Below are 21,368 nucleotides of genomic sequence, written 5' to 3'. Positions count from 1 at the left end.
ATGTCAATAGCTTGACAGTGGGCTCTCATGGAGCCTCACAGATACTTAGAGCATGATGATGGCCTCCCAACACCAAACTTAGAGTTTGAATGTGGGGGCTCTGTTTGACTCTGCATTGAGAGAAGCTTGTCATGCTTCTTCTCCATGTGTACAGAAGGAGATTCTTTAGCTTTAAACACAAGGTAGTCCTCATTCACTTGAAGGACCAACTTTCCTCTGTTAACATCAATCACAGCTAGGAAGGGTCTGCCAAGGATGATGGATTCATCCTTATTCTTCTCAGTGTCCAGGATTATGAATTCTGCAGGGATGTAAAGGCCTTCAACTTTTACCAAGACATCCTCTACAAGTCCATAAGCATGTTTCCTTGAATTGTCTGCCATCTCTAGTGAGATTCTTACAGCTTGCACCTCAAGGATCCCTAGTTTCTCCATTACAGAGAGGGGCATGAGGTTTATACTTGACCTTAGGTTACACAGAGCCTTCCCGAAGGTCATGGTGCCTATGGTACAAGGTATTAAGAACTTTCCAGGATCCTGTTTCTTCTGAGGTAATTTCAGTTGAACCAGATTATTTAGTTCATTGATGAGCAATGGGGGTTTATCCTCCTAAGTCTCATTACCAAATAACTTGGCATTCAGCTTCATGATTGCTCCTAGATACTGAGCAACTTGCTCTTCAATAATGTCTTCACCCTCTTCAGAGGAAGAATATTCATCAATGCTCATGAATGGCAACAGTAAGTTTAGTGGAATCTCTATGGTCTCTATGTGAGCCTCAGATTCCTTTGGTTCCTCATTAGGGAACTCCTTGGAGGCCAGTGAACGTCAATTGAGGTCTTCCTCACTGGAAATCACTACCTTTTCTTCCTCTCCAGGTTCGGCCATGTTTGTTATAGTTATGGCCTTGCGCTCTCTTTTTGGATTCTCTTCTGTATTGCTTGGGAGAGTACTAGGAGGGAGTTCAGTAACTTTCTTACTCAGTTGACCCACCTGTGCCTCCAAATTTCTAATGGAGGACTTAGTTTCAGTCATGAAACTGAGAGTGGTCTTAGATAGATCAGAGGCTACAGTTGCTAAGTCAGAGTGGTTCTGCTTAGAATTCTCTATCTGTTGCTGAGAAGATGATGGAAAAGGTTTGCTATTGACAAACCTGTTTCTTCCACCATTGTTATTATTGAAACCTTGATTAGGCTTCTGTTGATGCTTCCATGAGAGATTAGGGTGATTCCTGCATGAAGGATTGTAGGTGTTTCCATAGGATTCTCCCATGTAATTTACCGCTGCCATTGCAGGATTCTCAGGGTCATAGGCTTCTTCTTCAGAATAAGCCTCCTTAGTACTGCCTGATGCAGCGTGCATTTCCGTCAGACTCTAAGAAATCATATTGACTTGCTGAGTCAATATTTTATTCTGAGCCAGTATGGCATTCAGAGTATCAATCTCCAAAACTCCTTTCTTCTGAGTTGTCCCATTATTCACAGGATTTCTTTCAGAAGTGTGCATGAATTGGTTATTTGCAACCATTTCAATGAGTTCTTGGGCTTCTTCAGGCGTCTTCTTCAGATGAAGAGATCCTCTAATAGAGTTGTCTAATGACATCTTGGACAGTTCAGACAGACCATCATAGAATATGCATATGATGCTCTATTCTGAAAGCATGCCAGAAGGACACCTTCTGATCAACTTCTTGTATATTTCCCAAGCTTCATAGAGTGATTCACCTTCCTTCTGTCTAAAGGTCTGGACTTCCACTCTAAGCTTACTCAATTTTTAAGGTGGAAAGAACTTTGCCAAGAAGGCATTGACCAACTTTTCCCAAGAGTTCAGGCTTTCTTTAGGCTGTGAGTCCAACCATGTCCTAGCTCTGTCTCTTACAGCAAAGGGAAAAAGAATAAGTCTATAGACCTCAAGATTAACCCCATTGGTCTTAACAATGCCACAGATTTGCAAGAATTCAGCTAAAAACTGGTGAGGATCTTCCAATGGAAGTCTATGAAACTTGCAATTCTGCTACATTAGAGAAACTAATTGAGGCTTAAGCTCAAAGTTGTTTTCTCCAATTGCAGGAATTGAGATGCTCCTTCCACAGAAGTCAGAAGAGGGTGCAATAAAGTCACCAAGCATCTTCCTTGTATTGTTGGCATTGTTGTTATTTTTGGCTGCCATGTCTTATTCTTTTTCGAAAATTTCTGTTAGGTCCTCTCCAGAGAGTTGTGCTTTAGCTTTTTTTAGCTTCCTCTTCAAGGTCCTTTCAAGTTTAGGATCAGCTTCAACAAGAATGTCCTTGTCTTTGTTCATACTCATAAGAAAGAGGAGAGAACAAGAAAGTATGGAATCCTCTATGTCACAGTATAGAGATTCCTTGAGGTGTCAGAAGAAAACAGGAATAGAGGGATGAGGTAGGTAGATAAGAATTCAAACATATGAAGAAGGAGAGAGAGAGTCCGAATTGCTAATTGAAGAGGAGTGTTAGTCCTTAAATAGAAATAGATGAGAGAGGGAATTTTCGAAAATTTTTAAAAGAAACAAGATAAAATTAAAATTTAAAACAATCAGTTAATTAAAAACAATTTTGAAAAATAGTTAATGGTTTTTCATAAATTAAAAGTGAGAAAGTGGTTAGGTGATTTTGAAGAAGGTTTTGAAATCAGTAATAAAAAAGATATGATTGAAAATTATTTTGAAAAAGATGTGGTTGAGAAGATATGATTGAGAAGATATGATTGAAAAACAATTTAAAAAGATTTGAATTTTTTTTTTGAAAATCAAAGTTGATTACTTGACTAATAAGAAACTAAAAGATATGATTTTCGAATTTAAAGATTGAACCTTTCTTAATAGGCAAGTAACAACTTGAAATTTTTGAATCAAAATATTAATTGTTAGCATTAAATTCAAAAATTATGAAATAAAAATAAGAAAAAGATTTTGAAAATCAAATTTTAAATTTTTCAAAAATATTAAGAAGGAAATTGAAAAAGATATGATTTGAAAAAGATGTGATTTTGAAACAAGTATGAAGATTTGAAAAAGATTTGAATTAAAAACTAACTTACCTCCCTTGTGCTGTTCTGGCGTTAAACGCCCAGAATGGTATCCATTTTGGCGTTTAACGCCCAAAATACTACCCTTTTGGGCGTTTAACGCCCAGCCAGGTACTCTGGCTGGCGTTTAATCGCCAGTTTTCCTTCCTCACTGGGCATTTTAAATGCCCAGCTTTTTCTTTGTAATTCCTCTGCTGTATGTTCTGAATCTTCAATTCTCTATATTATTGACTTGAAAAGACATAATTTTGCAATTTTTTTTGAATTTTTAATGATGAGAACAGCAACAAAATGAAACTAATCGTAAAAAAAACTAAGATCAAATAAACAACGCATGCAAGACACCAAACTTAGAAATTTTCATTCTATAGACACTAATAATTCAAAATGCATATGACAAATAGGAAAAGACACCAAACAAGAGAATTTAAAGATCAGATCCAAGAAAATCATCAAGAACAACTTGAAGATCAATGAAGAACATAATGCATATATTTTTTTCAAAAATTTTTAAGATAATTTAAAGACTATGCAATTGACACCAAACTTAAAAGTTGACACTAGACTCAAACAAGAAACATACAATTTTTGGTTTTTTTGATTTTATGAAATTTTTTGTATTTTTCAAAAATTATTTGAAAAAGAAGAAAAATAAATAAAGTAATAATTTTTTAATATGAATCCCAGGAATCATGCAATGTTAGTCTAAAGCTTCAGTCTAAAATGATTAGACATGGCTAGCCAAGCTTCAGCAGGACATTACATACAACAGCCAAATTGAATGGAATCAACTAGCTCCTGTGATGATAAAAGCATCATCTGAAACTTTAGAACTCATTCTTAAAAATTCTAAAGAACATAGAATAATTTATTTCTTTGAAAATCTTTTTCAAAAATAAATCTTAAAAATAAAATAAAATGACCTAATCTGGGCAACAAGATGAACCGTCTGTTGTCCAAACTCGAACAATCCCCGGCAACGGCGCCAAAAACTTGGTGCACGAAATTGTGATAACACTTTTCACAACTCGCACAACTAACCAGCAAGTGCACTGGGTCGTCCAAGTAATACCTTACGTGAGTAGGGGTCGATCCCACAGAGATTGTCGGCTTGAAGCAAGCTTTGGTCATCTTGTAAATCTCAGTCAGGCAGATTCAAATGGTTATGGGATTTTGATAATTAAGATATAAATAAAACATAAAATAAGATAGAAATACTTATGTATTTCATTGGTGAGAATTTCAGATAAGCGTATGGAGATGCCTTGTTGCTTCTGAACCTCTGCTTTCCTACTACTTTCATCCAGTCATGCGTACTCCTTTCTATGGCAAGCTATACGATCCTCTCAGATGAAAACAAATCCATATGCGCTGTCACCACATGGCTAATCATCTGTCGGTTCTCGCTAGCATCGGAATAGGACCATTGTCCTTTTGCGAACTGTCACTTGCGCCCCACATTCGCAGGTTTGAAGCTCGTCACAGTCATCCCTTCCCAGATCCTACTCAGAATACCACAGACAAGGTTTAGACTTTCCGAATCCTAGGAATGGCTGCCAATAATTCTAGCTTATACCACGAAGGTTCTAATCTTATATTAGAAACCCAAGAGATACGCACTCAAGCTATTGCAGATAGAACGGAAGTGGTTGTCAGGCACGAGCTCATAGGTGTGAATGATGATGAGTGTCACGGATCATCACATTCATCAGGTTGAAGTGCGAGTGGATATCTTAGAGAAGAAGTAGGCGTGAATTGAAGAGAAAAATAATAGTACTTGTATTAATTCATGAAGAACAGCAGAGCTCCACACCTTAATCTATGGGGTGTTAAAACTCCAACGTAGAAAATACATAAGTGAAAGAAGGTCTAGGCATGGCTGAATGGCCAGCCTTCTAAAGAGGGTTCAATCATCAAAACATGATTAAAAGATGATTAAAAGATGAAAATACACTAGTAAAAGGTCCTATTTATAATGAACTAGTAGCCTAAGGTTTACAGAAATAAGTAAATGATGCAGAAATCCACTTCCGGGGCTGACTTGGTGTGTTCTTGGGCTGAGCATTATAGCTTTTTCGTGCTTAGGCTGTTTCGGGAGTTAAACGCCAGCTTTGGTGCCAGTTTGGGCGTTTAACTCCAATTCTGGTGCCAGTTTGGGCGTTACTTTGTACGCCAGTTTGGGCCATCAAATCTCGGGAAAGGTATTGACTATTAAATATTGCTGGAAAGCCCAGAATGTCTACTTTCCAACACAATTGAGAGCGCACCAATTGGGCTTCTGTAGCTCCAGAATATCCACTTCGAGTGCAGGGAGGTCAGAATCCAATAGCATCTGCAGTCCTTTTTCAGCCTCTGAATCAGATTTTTGCTCAGGTCCCTTAATTTCAGCCAGAAAATACTTGAAATCACAGAAAAATACATAAACTCATAGTAAAGTCCAGAAATGTGATTTTTATTTAAAAACTAATAAAAATATAATAAAAAGTAATAAAAACATACTAAAAACTATGTAAAAACAATTCCAAAAAGCGTATAAATTATCCGCTCATCAGGCATCTTCTTGTTAGATCTTTGAATCTCTCCCAGGCCTCATAGAGTGTTTCTCCATCTTGTTGTCTAAAAGTTTGCACCTCAGCTCTCAGCCTATTGATTCTTTGTGGAGGGTAAAATCTTGCAAGGAATCTGTTCACGACCTCCTCCCATATAGTTAGGCTATCCTTGGTAAATGATTCCAACCACTTTGCTGCCTTATCTCTGAGTGAGAAAGGGAACAAGAGTAGTTTGTAGATGTCAGGGTGTACCCCATTGGACTTTACAGTGTCACATATCCTCAAGAATGTGTTGAGATGTTGATTAGGGTCTTCTTGGGCACTTCCTCCATACGAGCAATTATTCTGAACAATTGTGATGAGCTGAGGCTTCAGCTCAAAATTATTGGCATGAATTGTTGGCTTTAGGATGCTGCTGCCATAATTTCCTGGATTTAGGTTAATGTAGGAGCCTAAGACTCTCCTTTCTTGCCCAGCATGATTGCCAGCTGATGAGCGGATGATTTATACGCTTTTTGGCATTGTTTTTAGTATGTTTTTAGTAGGATCTAGTTACTTTTAGGGATGTTTTCATTAGTTTTTATGTTAAATTCACATTTCTGGACTTTAATATGAGTTCGTATGTTTTTTTGTGATTTCAGGTATTTTTTGACTGAAATTGAGGGACTTGAGCAAAAATCAGACTCAGAGGTTGAAGAAGGACTGCTGATGCTGTTGGATTCTGACTTCCCTGCACTCAAAGTGGATTTTCGGGAGCTACAGAACTCAAAATGGCGCGCTTTCATTTGCGTTGGAAAGTAGACATCCAGGGCTTTCCAGCAATATATAATAGTCCATACTTTGGCCAAGTTTAGATGACGCAAACTGGCGTTCAACGCCAGCTCTCTGCCCAAATCCGGCGTCCAGCGCCAGAAAAGGATCCAAAACCAGAGTTGAACGCCCAAACTGGCACAAATACTGGCGTTCAACTCCAAGAAGGACCTCTACACGTGCAGCACTCAAGCTCAGCCCAAGCACACACCAAGTGGGCCCCGGAAGTGGATTTATGCATCAATTACTTATTTCTGTAAACCCTAGTGACTAGTTTATTATAAATAGGACCTTTTACTATTGTATTAGACATCCGGGATCCTGGATTGTATTTTTGATCCTGTGATCTCGTTTGGGGACTGGCCATCTCGGCCATGCCTGGACTTTTACTTATGTATTTTCAACGGTAGAGTTTCTACACTCCATAGATTAAGGTGTGGAGCTCTGCTGTTCCTCAAAGATTAATGCAAAGTACTACTGTTTTCTATTCAATTCATCTTATTTCGCTTCTAAGATATTCATTCGCACTTCAACCTGAATGTGATGAACGTGACAATCATCATCATTCCCTACGAACGCGTGCCTGACAACCACTTCTGATCTACATTAGATTGAATGAGTATCTGTTAGATCTCTTAATCAGAATCTTCGTGGTGTAAGCTAGAATGATGGCGGCATTCAAGAGAATTCGGAAAGTCTAAACCTTGTCTGTGGTATTCCGAGTAGGATTCAATGATTGAATGACTGTGACGAGCTCCAAACTCGCGATTGCTGGGCGTAGTGACAGACGCAAAAGGATAGTAAATCCTATTCCAGCATGATCGAGAACCGACAGATGAATAGCCGTGCCGTAACAGGGTGCGTTGACCATTTTCACTGAGAGGATAAGATGAAACCATTGACAATGGTGATGCCTCCAGACGATTAGTCGTGCCATGACAGGGCATTTGGATCATTTTCCCGAGAGAAGACCGAAAGTAGCCATTGACAGTGGTGATGTATCACATAAAGCCAGCCATGGAAAGGAGTAAGACTGATTGGATGAAGATAGCAGGAAAGCAGAGGTTCAGAGGAACGAAAGCATCTATATTCGCTTATCTGAAATTCTCACCGATGATTTACATAAGTATTTCTATCCCTATTTTATTATTTAAATTCGAAAACTCCATTACTATTTTATATCCGCCTGACTGAGATTTACAAGGTGACCATAGCTTGCTTCATACCAACAATCTCCGTGGGATTCGACCCTTACTCACGTAAGGTATTACTTGGACGACCCAGTGCACTTGCTAGTTAGTTGTGCGAAGTTGTGAACCATGGTATTGGCACCAAGTTTTTGGCGCCATTACCAGGGAAAGAAAGAGCGATGAATTTTACATAATCAAAGTGTAAATCACAATTTCTGCGCACCAAGTTTTTGGCGCCGTTGCCGGGGATTGTTCGAGTTTGGACAACTGACGGTTCATCCTGTTGCTCAGATTAGGTAATTTTCTTTTTGTTTTGTTTTCAAAAAATTTTCAAAAATCTTTCAAAAATTTTTCTTTTGTTTTCGAAAAAAAAATATAATAATAAAAATAATGTTTTCAAAAATAAATTATTCTATGGCTTCAAAATTTTTAAGCATGAATTCTAGTGTTTCATGAAGCATGTTGAAGCCTATCTGGCTGTAAAGCCATACCCAAGCTGCTTTGGGATTGGCCTTCAACTAATCACCTCAGTGGAGTCATGCCCAATCCTTCTGGATAGGGCATGTCAGGCATGTCATGTCTGAGTTACATACTAAAGCTTGGCTGGCTATTAAGCCATGCCTAACCCTTTGATTGGAGCTTTAGGGTATAAGATTCCTGGAATTCATGTTAAAAATTTTGAATCCTTATTTTTCTTTTTTTTTTTAAATGATTTTCGAAAAATATAAAATAAAAATCCAAAAAAAACTAGAAAATCATAAAAATAAAAAAAAATATATTTTTGTGTTTCTTGTTTGAGTCTTGAGTCATGTTATAAGTTTGGTGTCAATTGCATGTGCATCTTGCATTTTTTTCGAAAATTCATGCATTCATAATGTTCGTCACGATCTTTAAGTTGTTCTTGGTAAGTCTTCTTGTTTGATCTTGATGTTTTCTTGTTTTGTGATATATGGTGTTTTTCATATGCATTCTTGAATTCTTAGTGTCTAAGCATTAAAGAATTCTAAGTTTGGTGTCTTGCATGTTTTCTTTGCATTAAAAATTTTTCAAAAATGTGTTCTTGATGTTCATCATGATCTTGATAGTGTTCTTGGTGTTCATCTTGACATTCATAACATTCTTGCATGCATTCATTGTTTTGATCCATAACTTTCATGTATTACATCATTTTTCTTGTTTTTCTCTCTCATCATAAAAATTCCAAAAATAAAAAAAATATCTTTCCCTTTTTCTCTCTTAAAATTTCGAAAATTAGATTTGACTTTTTCAAAAATTTTTAAAAATCAAGTTATTTTTATGAGTCAAATCAAATTTTCAATTTAAAAATCTTATCTTTTTCAAAATCTTTTTCAAAAATCAAATCCTTTTCAAATTTCTTAGTTATTTTCAAAAATTCCAAAAATATTTTTCAAAAATCTTTTTCTTATTTTTATATCAAATTTTCGAAAATAACAATAACAATTAATGTTTTGATTCAAAAATTTCAAGTTTGTTACTTGCTTGTTAAGAAAGATTCAAACTTTAAGTTCTAGAATCATATCTCATGATTTCTTGTGAATCAAGTCATTAATTGTGTTTTTAAAAAAATCAAACCTTTTTCAAAACCAATTTCAATCATATCTTTTCAAAAATATCTTCTTATCTTACCTTTTTCAAAAAAATATGATTTCAAAATATCTTTTCTAACTTCCTAACTTCTTATCTATTCAAAATTTGTTTCAACTAACTAACTAACTTTTTGTTTGTTTCTTATCTTTTTCAAAACTACCTAACTAACTCTCTCTCTCTCTAATTTTCGAAAATATCTCCCTCTTTTTCAAAACTACCTAACTAACTCTCTCTCTCTCTAATTTTCGAAAATATCTCCCTCTTTTTCAAAAATTCTTTTTAATTAACTAATTATTTTAATTTTTTATTTTAATTTTCAAAAAAAAAAATCACTAACCTTTTTCAAAAACTATTTTCGAAAATCACTAACCATTTTTCAAAAACAATTTTCGAAAATTCCCTCTCTCTCTTTTCTTCTCCTTTTCTTCCACTCACCTAAAGGGAACCTCTATACTTGGGTAAAAAGGATCCCTATTATTATTATTTTTCTGTGCCCTCTTCTTTGTCATATGAGCAGGAGCAAGGACAAGAACATCCTTGTTGAAGCAGATCCAGAACCTGAAAGGACTCTGAAGAGGAAACTAAGAAAAGCTAAATTACAACTATCCAGCAAGCACCTGTCAGAAATTTTCGAACAGGAAGAGGAGATGGCAGCCAAAAATAATAATAATGCAAGGAGGATGCTTGGTGACATTACTGCACCTAATTCCAATTTACATGGAAGAAGCATCTCCATCCCTGCCATTGGAGCAAACAACTTTGAGCTGAAACCTCAATTAGTTTCTCTGATGCAGCAGAACTGCAAGTTTCATGGACTTCCATCTGAAGATCCTTTTCAGTTCTTAACTGAATTCTTGCAGATATGTGATACTGTTAAGACTAATGGAGTAGATCCTGAAGTCTACAGGCTCATGCTTTTCTCCTTTGTTGTAAGAGACAGAGCTAGAATATGGTTGGACTCTCAACCTAAAGACAGCCTGAACTCTTGGGATAAGCTGGTCAAGGCTTTCTTAGCCAAGTTCTTTCCTCCTCAAAAGCTGAGTAAGCTTAGAGTAGATGTTCAAACCTTCAGACAGAAGGAAGGTGAATCCCTCTATGAAGCTTGGGAGAGATACAAAGGACTGACCAAAAAGTGTCCTTCTGACATGCTTTCAGAATGGACCATCCTAAACATATTCTATGATGGTCTGTCTGACTTAGCTAAGATGTCATTGGACACTTTTGCAGGTGGATCCATTCACCTAAAGAAAATGCCTGCAGAAGCTCAAGAACTCATTGACATGGTTGCGAATAACCAGTTCATGTACACCTCTGAAAGGAATCCTGTGAGTAATGGGACGCCTATGAAGAAGGGAGTTCTTGAAGTTGATACTCTGAATACCATATTGGCTCAGAATAAAATATTGACTCAGCAAGCCAATATGATTTCTCAGAGTCTGAATGGAATGCAAGCTGCATCCAACAGTACTCAAGAGGCATCTTCTGAAGAAGAAGCTTATGATCCTGAAAACCCTGCAATAGCAGAGGTAAATTACATGGGTAAAACTTATGGAAATACCTATAATTCATCATGGAGAAATCATCCAAATTTCTCATGGAAGGATCAAAAGCCTCAACAACGCTTTAATAATGGTGGAAGAAATAGGTTTAGCAATAGCAAGCCTTTTCCATCATCCACTCAGCAACAGACAGAGAATTCTGAGCAGAATCCATCTAGCTTAGCAAACTTAGTCTCTGATCTATCTAAGGCCACTGCAAGTTTCATGAATGAAACAAGGTCTTCCATTAGAAATTTGGAAGCACAAGTGGGCCAGCTGAGTAAAAGGATCACTGAAATCCCTCCTAGTACTCTCCCAAGCAATACAGAAGAGAATCCAAAAGGAGAGTGCAAGGCCATTGACATAAGCACCATGGCCGAACCCAAAGAAGGAGAGGAGGACGTGAATCCCAAGGAGAAAGACCTCCTGGGACGTCCAGTGACCAATAAGGAGCTTCCCTCTGAGGAACCAAAGGACTCTGAGGCTCATCTAGAGACCATAGAGATTCCATTGAACCTCCTTATGCCCTTCATGAGCTCTGATGAGTATTCCTCTTCTGAAGAGAATGAGGATATTACTGAAGAGCAAACTGCCAAGTTTCTTGGTGCAATCATGAAGCTAAAATGCCAAATTATTTGGCATTGATACTTAGGAAGATGAACCTCCCTTGTTCATCAATGAACTAAGTGATCTGGATCAACTGACATTGCCTCAGAAGAGACAGGATCCTGGAAAGTTCATAATACCTTGTACTATAGGCACCATTATCTTTAAGGCTCTGTGTGACCTTGGTTCAGGAATAAACCTCATGCCCCTCTCTGTAATAGAGAAACTAGGAATCTATGAGGTGCAAGCTGCTAGAATCTCATTAGAGATGGCAGATAATTCAAGAAAACAGGCTTATGGACAAGTAGAGGACGTGTTAGTAAAGGTTGAAGGCCTTTACATCCCTGCTGATTTCATAGTCCTGGATACTGGAAAGGAAGAGGATGAATCCATCATCCTAGGAAGACCTTTCCTAGCCACAGCAAGAGCTGTGATTGATGTGGACAGAGGAGAATTGATCCTTCAATTAAATAAGGACAACCTTGTGTTTACAACTCAAGGATCTCTCTCTGCATCCATGGAGAGGAAGAAGAAAAAGCTTCTCTCAAAGCAGAGTCAAACAAATCCCCCACAATCAAACTCTAAGTTTGGTGTTGGGAGGCCACAACCAAACTCTAAGTTTGGTGTTGAACTCCCATATCCAAACTCTAAGTTTGGTGTTGCAGAGTCTCAACAATGCTTTGAACATTTGTGAGGCTCCATGAGAGCCCACTGTCAAGCTATTGACATTAAAGAAGCGCTTGTTAGGAGGCAACCCAATTTTTATTTATCTAACAATATTTTTCTTATTTATATGTCTTTATAGGTTCATGATCATGTGGAGTCACAAAATAAATATAAAAATTGAAAACGGAATCAAAAAAATAGCAGAAGAAAAATCACACCCTGGAGGAAGCACCTGCCTAGCGTTCAACGCCAGAACAGAGCATGGTTCTGGCGCTGAACGCCCAAAATGGGCAGCATCCTGGCGCTGAACGCCCAAAACAAGCATGGTTCTGGCGTTCAACGCCAGAAATGGCAACAAATGGGCGTTGAACGCCCAAAATGGGCACCAACCTGGCGCTGAACGCCCAGAGTTGTGTGCAAAGGCATTTTACATGCCTAATTGGTGCAGGGATGCAAATCCTTGACACCTCAGGATCTGTGGACACCACAGGATCATCTCAGAATCTGTGAATCCCACAGGATCCCCACCCACCTCATCCTCTCTCTCTCCATTCATGATCATCCCTTCTGTTCTCCATTCACCACTCACATCCATACACACATCCCTCCATCTCCTCCATATCTTCTTCTTCTTCTATTCTTTCTTCTTTTGCTCGAGGGCGAGCAACATTCTAAGTTTGGTGTGGTAAAAGCATAAACTTTTTGTTTTTCCATTACCATTGATGGCACCTAAACCTCTAAAAGAGGGGAAGGGAAGACAAAGGCTTCCACCTCCGAGTCATGGGAGATGGAAAGATTCATCTCAAGGGTCTATAGCTCAGTGGTAGAACATTTGACTGCAAATCAAGAGATCCCTGAGATACCTCAGGGGATACATTTTCTTCCACACAATTATTGGAAGCAACTAAGGGTGGAACATCAAGAGCACTCCATCATCCTTCATGAAATTAGAGAAGATCAAAAAGCAATGAGGGAGGAGCAACAAAGACAAGGAAGAGACATAGAAGAGCTCAAAGACATCATTGGTTCCTCAAGAAGGAAACGCCACCATCACTAAGGTGGATTCATTCCTTGTTCTTATCTCTTCTGTTTTTCGTTTTCTATGTTATTTGCTTATCTATGTTTGTGTCTTCATTACATGATCATTAGTAGTTAGTAACTATGTCTTAAAGTTATGAATGTCTTATGAATCCATCACATCTCTTAAATAAAAACTGTTTTAATTCAAAAGAACAAGAAGTACATGAGTTTCAAATTTATCCTTGAACTTAGTTTAATTATATTGATGTGGTGACAATGCTTCTTGTTTTCTGAATGAATGCTTGAACAGTGCATATGTCTTTTGAAGTTGTTGTTTAAGAATGTTAAATATGTTGGCTCTTGAAAGAATGATGACTAGGAGACATGTTATTTGATAATATGAAAAATCATAAAAATGATTCTTGAAGCAAGAAAAAGCAGCAAAGAACAAAGCTTGCAGAAAAAAAAAATAGGCGAAAAAAATAGAAAGAAAAAGAAAAAGCAAGCAGAAAAAGCCAAAAGCTCTTAAAACCAAGAGGCAAGAGCAAAAAAGCCAATAACCCTTAAAACCAAAAGGCAAGGGCAAATAAAAAGGATCCCAAGGCTTTGAGCATCAGTGGATAGGAGGGCCTAAAGGAATAAAATCCTGGCCTAAGCGGCTAAACTAAGCTGTCCCTAACCATGTGCTTGTGGCGTGAAGGTGTCAAGTGAAAACTTGACACTGAGCGGTTAAAGTCAAGGTCCAAAGCAAAAAAAGAGTGTGCTTAAGAACCCTGGACACCTCTAATTGGGGACTTTAGCAAAGCTAAGTCACAATCTGAAAAGGTTCACCCAATTATGTGTCTGTGGCATTTATGTATCCGGTGGTAATACTAGAAAACAAAGTGCTTAGGGCCACGGCCAAAACTCATGAAATAGCTGTGTTCAAGAATCATCATACTGAACTAGGAGAATCAATAACACTATCTGAACTCTGAGTTCCTATAGATGCCAATCATTCTGAACCTCAATGGATAAAGTGAGATTTATAGTATATTCTCTTCTTTTTATAAGTCCCGCTCATATGATTGAAGCTATGTTTCATTGATAGTTTGAAATTTATAGTATATTCTCTTCTTTTTATCCTATTTGATTTTCAGTTGCTTGGGGACAAGCAACAATTTAAGTTTGGTGTTGTGATGAGCGGATAATTTATACGCTTTTTGGCATTATTTTTAGTATGTTTTTAGTAGGATCTAGTTACTTTTAGGGATGTTTTCATTAGTTTTTATGTTAAATTCACATTTCTGCAATTTACTATGAGTTTGTGTGTTTTTCTGTGATTTCAGGTATTTTCTGACTGAAATTGAGGGACTTGAGCAAAAATCAGATTCAGAGGTTGAAGAAGGACTGCTGATGCTGTTGGATTCTGACCTCCCTGCACTCAAAGTAGATTTTCTGGAGCTACAGAACTCGAAATGGCGCGCTTCCAATTGCGTTGGAAAGTAGGCATCGAGGGCTTTCCAGGAATATATAATAGTCTATACTTTGGCCAAGTTTAGATGACGCAAACTGGCGTTCAACGCCAGCTCTCTGCCCAAATCTGGCGTCCAGCGCCAGAAAAGGATCCAAAACCAGAGTTGAACGCCCAAACTGGCACAAATACTGGCTTTCAACTCCAAGAAGGACCTCTACACATGCAGCACTCAAGCTCAGCCCAAGCACACACCAAGTGGGCCCCGGAAGTGGATTTATGCATCAATTACTTATTTCTGTAAACCCTAGTGACTAGTTTATTATAAATAGGACCTTTTACTATTGTATTAAACATCCGGGATCCTGGATTGTATTTTTGATCCTGTGATCTCGTTTGGTGGCTGGCCATATCGGCCATGCCTGGACCTTTCACTTATGTATTTTCAACGGTAGAGTTTCTACACTCCATAGATTAAGGTGTGGAGCTCTGCTGTTCCTCAAAGATTAATGCAAAGTACTACTGTTTTCTATTCAATTCATCTTATTTCGCTTCTAAGATATTCATTCGCACTTCAACCTGAATGTGATGAACGTGACAATCATCATCATTCCCTACGAACGCGTGCCTGACAACCATTTTCGTTCTACATTAGATTGAATGAGTATCTCTTAGATCTCTTAATCAGAATCTTCGTGGTGTAAGATAGAATGATGGCGGCATTCAAGAGAATCCGGAAAGTCTAAACCTTGTCTGTGGTATTCCGAGTAGGATTCAATGATTGAATGACTGTGACGAGCTCCAAACTCGCGATTGCTGGGCGTAGTGACAGACGCAAAAGGATAGTAAATCCTATTCCAGCATGATCAAGAACCGACAGATGAATAGCCGTGCCGTGACAGGGTGCGTTGACCATTTTCACTGAGAGGATAAGATGAAACCATTGACAAGGGTGATGCCTCCAGACGATTAGCCGTGCCGTGACAGGGCATTTGGATCATTTTCCTGAGAGAAGACCGAAAGTAGCCATTGATAGTGGTGATGTATCACATAAAGCCAGCCATGGAAAGGAGTAAGACTGATTGGATGAAGATAGCAGGAAAGCAGAGGTTCAGAGGAACGAAAGCATCTCTATTCGCTTATCTGAAATTCTCACCGATGATTTACATAAGTATTTCTATCCCTATTTTATTATTTAAATTCGAAAAATCCATTACTATTTTATATCCACCTGACTGAGATTTACAAGGTGACCATAGCTTGCTTCATACCAACAATCTCCGTGGGATTCGACCCTTACTCACGTAAGGTATTACTTGGACGACCCAGTGCACTTGCTGGTTAGTTGTGCGAAGTTGTGAACCATGGTATTGGCACCAAGTTTTTGGTGCCCTTACCAGGGAAAGAAAGAGCGATGAATTTTACATAATCAAAGTGTAAATCACAATTTCTGCGCACCACCAGCTTCCTCTTTAACATGGTTATGTGCTTCTTCTACCATGGTGGTTTCTAGATTTTTCTCCACTAGTTCCTCTCCAATTATGCCTTTGCCTCTTGCTTCCCTCCTTCGCCTAAGGAAGGTCCTCTCAATTTCACTATCGAAGGGAGATGAAGTCTCTCCTCTTCTACCTGTCATACACTTGGCAAATAACCAGTAGAGAACAAGAGAAGTAAGAAAAATCTTGTTGATATTAGTGGTTAGATTTGTTGATACAATTAATTGAATAGTTAGAAGAGTGGAAATATGGATGATGTGTAACTAAAATAATCAAAGAAGAAAGAAGTAGAACTCAGAGTAGAGATGGAAGAAAAATAAAAAGTGCTAAATAAAAGAAAATAAAATAACAAGGAAATTAAATTGCTTAATCTAGATCTCTAATCAATTTAATTACTGTCAAATTTAAGCCAATCCCTGGCAATGGCGCCATAAAACTTGATGAGTCTGATTCACACCCCCATTCAAAAAAAGGTGAATCAGTTCTTTTGGCAAGCGCACCAAAATTATCGTCAAGTAATAACCCATAGTGGAGTGGGATCGTATCCACAGAGATTGGCAAATTCAAGCAGTTTTAATCGATTGATGAATTAGTCAAGCAGAACAAGTAGATTGTAATTTGCAGAATTATAAATGGAAGAAATGTAAATGGCTAGAATATAAAGGAAAGCAATAAAGTGCAGAAATGGAAATGGCAGAATGTAAAGTGCAGAATCATAAATGACTTGAATGTAAATAGGAGTGGGGAATTGCTGAATGTAAAATTAAGCTATAAAGAAAGGGATATGTAAGAATGGGAAAATTCATTGAGATCAGGAGATGTTGTCTCTTTGGATCAATTCTAGCTTATATCCTCTTCAATCATGCAACTCATTGACCTCTTGGCAATCATGATTGATTGAGCCCCAATCCCTTGGTGACTCGATCTCTCAGATCTTGATCAATAGCCAATTCTTTGGTCTAATTGCTCATGAAGAGAGATATGCTTGGTCCCTGATTATACCACACACCATCATAGGTCCAAGTAGAGGGAGGATTATATGTCACCATATCCAAACACCAAAACCCAGATTCTACTCAAGTGTGAGAAGGGATTTCAAGCATGGTTTCATGTTTCCTTTCCCAAGGTTCCCATGAAACCCATTTTGCATTCAATATCGTTCCCAAGATAATTGAACACTAACCATTAAGAACGAAATTCCTTCTAAAAAATCAAAGAGAAGATGAAGAGAAGAAGAATTTCACTATCATCAATCCATCAAGTACAACAGAGCTCCCTCTCTCAATGAGAGGGAATTTAGCTACTCAAAGCTCAAAGAAAAGTACTCAAGAGTAAAGAAGATGATGAAGTGTAAAAGTGAATCTAAAACTAATCTCCTAAATGCTTAACCCCCTTCTCAGTACTCCTTGAGGGTATTTATACTACTCCTAGTAAAAATAAAAGAATTACAAAAGTGAAAAAAAGAAAATTACATTTTGGAGGGAAAAGAAACTCAATAAGTGTGACTTCCCAGCTGGCGTGTGGTTGGCGCTCCAGTGGCGTGTCATGTGCTCCCTCAATTCTGGCTTGGTGTGCCACGCCCAGTCCCTCAAGTGGCACGCTCATCTTCATAACAACTTTGGTGTGCCACGCCTTCGAGCACAAGTGTCACGCCCTAGCTTTTTTTCTACTTCTCTTGCTTCTGGAAACTTGAACTAGCATGGCACACCCAGGGTATAGCGTGCCACGCCCTTGCTGCATGCTTGACCAAGCTTATCTGGAAAGTTGAACTAGCGTGGCACGCCCAAGGTCTGGCTGCCACGCCCCTTTGTGAACAAGTGATTCCTCTGTTTGGCGTGCCATGCCACGAACTCAAGTGGCACGCCTCAATGGTTCTTTGCTCTCTGAATGACATTGGCGTGCCACATCTGAGGTTCAAGTGGCACTCCCAAGTGAGGAATAGTGGATGGCGTGCCACGCCTTCGACACCAAGTGGCACTGACGTGGCGAAAATTGGCGAGTTAAGAAATTATTATAAGAGATGCGTTGCAAGTATAGTTCTTAACCAACCAAAACTCCACTTATCAATTTAGAAGGGTTATCACAAAATTAGAATTAAAATACTAGGAGTATGAATCCCAGATCATCTCCCAACGAGTTGCAGAAAGATGTGCTATTTTATTAATCAGATGTTTTCCAAAAGGGTTTGAGTTTGATAGACAGGAAATTAAATTAGAGAATTTATGTAATTTAAATAAAAACCTTGACCGGGAGTAGATTAGTCGGAAGTCCTATCCTTGTTGGAGTTTTCCCAAGATAAAAGTGATAATTGAAGGTTGTTCTACTTAGTTATCCTTTACTAGGTAGAGGAAAGTCAAGCGAGTTGGAAGGCAATTTCTATTCACAAGTCCTAATCCTCTCCCTTGGGAAGGACTAGTGTCAGTGACTAGAGGGCAATCCAACAATAAACCTAATTACAATTTTTCTCTTGAGCATTCCAACTCAAGGTTCTCCCTTCAATCATCTCCCAATCAAGTTATGGAACTACTCGCTCATTATGAATGTAAATTTCACAAAATAAGAAAGAGAAATCAAGAGAGACATGATAAATAATAATCCAAAAGATCAATTGAAAATAAAAATAGTTCTTGTATTGATAAATTCTAAAAATAATCCAATAGTAATTCTGAACAGAGTAAGGATATGAAAGAGTAAGTGACAAGTAAGGAAACAAACTAGAATGACGAAGTCTTGACGGAGGTAATAACTCTTCTCAATATCCCAATCCAAAAACAATAAAAATGAAATCATAAGAACTATGAATGTGTAGAGAGGAAACCTCGAGGAGGAGTAAAATCAGATCTAAAACTAAAATTATGCAGAATGATTGTTTTTTTGTTGTCTCTGCATGTTCCCTGGCTCTAATATGCTTTTCTGGGCCGAAAACCGGGTAAAAACATGGCCCAAAATTGCCCCCAGCGAATTCTGCAGATTCTGTAGATCGCGCACGTCACGCGATCGCGTCATCCACGCGTTCGCGTTGTCCAGCGTTTTGCCTTGCCACGCGTGCGCGTCATCTACGCATTCGTGTCACTCTTGCAGCCTCCAATCACGCGTTCGCGTCAGGCATACGAACGCGTCACTGAAATTTCCTCTATTTCGCGCGGTCGCGTGAGCCATGCGTCCGCGTCACTTCTCACTGGTCATCTCCTCAATTTCTTGTGTTCCTTCCATTTTTGCAAGCTTCCTTTCCAATCTCCAAGTCATTCATGCCCTATAAAACCTGAAACACTTAACACACAGATCACGACATCGAATGGAATAAAGGAGAATTAAAATACATAATTAAAAGTCTCTAGAAAGCAAGTTTTCAACCATGGAGTAATTTTGGGAAGGAATTGGAAATACATGCTAATTTAATGAATAAATGGGTAAAGATTTGATAAAACCACACAATTAAATACAATATAAACTATAAAATAATGGTTTATCAGGCACCCCCCATGTAATTGGCCTTCTTCACCCTCTCTAGAAATTTTTACCAACGTGCCACGCCTAGAGGTTGGCGTGCCATGCCCATGATCTTGCCTTGGTTCCAGTAGCTGCCATGCCACACCTCAGCCTTCAAGTGGCACGCCATAGTGAGATTCCTGGGTTGGCGTGCGATGCCTTCGACATCAAGTGGCACGCCCAACCCTTGCTTTGGTTTCTTTGTGCATTGGCATGCCATGCCTGGTCGCTCAAGTGGCACGCCTAAGTGAGATTGATAGGTTGGCGTGCCACGCCTTCGACCTCATGTGGCACGCCCAGTCTTCAATTGCCTTCAGCCCTTTCTCTGGATTATTGTACTAGCGTGACATGCCATGATGCTCAAGTGGGACGCCCATACATTTGTGGACTCTTCAGGATTGGCGTGCCACGCCTGGATCCTCAAGTGGCATGCCCAAGTGACTTTTTGGAGCTGGAGTGCCACGCCTTCGATACCAAGTGGAACGCCATAGTGAAGGTTCCTCCTGGAGTGGTGAGTTGGCGTGCCACGCCCCTTGGCTCAAGTGGCACGCCCATAGTAGCAGATGGGTTAGGCGTGCCACGCCCATCCTGGCGTGCCACGCTCCTTTTGTGTCCTCCATTATTGCTCTCTGGAACTTTGTACTAGCGTGTCATGCCCAGTCCCTGGCGTGCCATGCCTTTATGCATACTTGAACTTCTCCTCTGGAATTTAGTAATGGCATGCCATGCCTAGCTCCTGGCGTGCCACGCCAGTGCATTTTTGTGGTGTTTGCTCCCAAGTGGCACGGCAGTTTCACACGGCCAGCTTATTTGTTGCTTTCTTCCCATTTTTTATGCTTTTTTCACCTGAAATTCAGCACAACACAACTCATCTCAAAGTAGTGTACCATAATATTTATCAAATAATGCATGAATTGTACTGATCAAATCAGATTTATGCTCTTTTATGGTCCTCTTTATGCAAGAAAGAAGGGTAGATGATGCAAGTCATCACTTCCCTTGCCAAAGGGTCACGAAAAAGTTACCAAGAGTGAACTTAGCGTTTTAATTCTTGAACGCTACCCTTGGCTTGATTCGTGTGTGCACAACTTTCCTTGGTTAGCTCTTGGTGTGCATGCTTTGTTTCTTCGAAAAAGGGAAGGAAAGTGAGCGTAGCGTTCTCTCCTTTGAACGCTAGCATTTGGTTTGCTTTGAGCTCAGATCTCCTTGGTTTAGAGGCACGAATTCGTTGCCAAGAGTGAACGTGGCGTTGGAATTTTTGAACGCCACCTTGGTTTTTGCTGCACCATTTGGTGCTTCCTCTTGGAGCGCTACGTTCACCAATTCGAACGTTCCTTGTTGCCTTTTGAATGCCACGCTTTACTTTCATGGGCCATGCTTTTTAAAGCATGGCCTAAGGTCCAAAGCATGCTCAAACTTCAAAAGTGTGCCAAAAATTCCTCTTTCCATCATTTCTTTACCTACAAGCAAGCAAACAACTAATCAAAGCTCCACCAAAATCACTAGATATTTGCATCATTTATAAAATCAATTAATTCTAGCATAAAACCTATGATTTTATGTAAAATAAATGATGTTTGATTGATTCAACATAATCATGAAAATCCACTCCAATACTTATTGTGCAAGAAAGTGCATAAAACCTAATGAAACTAATGAAAAATGCTTGTAAAACTATCATAAGATAACCTGTCATCAACAACATCTCCTGATCTCAATGAATTCTCTTTATTCTTATCTTCCACTTTCTTTATAGCTTTCTTTACATTCTGTCAAATCCCCATTCCCATTTACAATTAAGTCATTTATGTTTCTGCACTTTACATTATTGCCATTTCCTTTTCTGCACTTTACGCCTTATCTTTACTTTTGAGTCATTTACTTTCTTGTTCATTTA

At 38.7% G+C, this 21,368-nt stretch overlaps 1 non-coding gene across 1 annotated transcript; it reads right to left on the bottom strand.

Annotated features, from left to right (window-relative positions):
- Positions 1-10,246: 10,246 nt before the first annotated feature.
- LOC112781910 (small nucleolar RNA R71) lies at positions 10,247-10,354 on the bottom strand. The gene has a single exon (XR_003192657.1). It is a non-coding gene; the product is annotated as a small nucleolar RNA R71 (small nucleolar RNA).
- Positions 10,355-21,368: the final 11,014 nt, after the last annotated feature.

Source organism: Arachis hypogaea, chromosome 19, assembly GCF_003086295.3.
Source record: "Arachis hypogaea cultivar Tifrunner chromosome 19, arahy.Tifrunner.gnm2.J5K5, whole genome shotgun sequence".
Lineage (NCBI taxonomy): Eukaryota > Viridiplantae > Streptophyta > Magnoliopsida > Fabales > Fabaceae > Arachis > Arachis hypogaea.
This window is presented reverse-complemented; position numbering and strand designations above follow the sequence as displayed.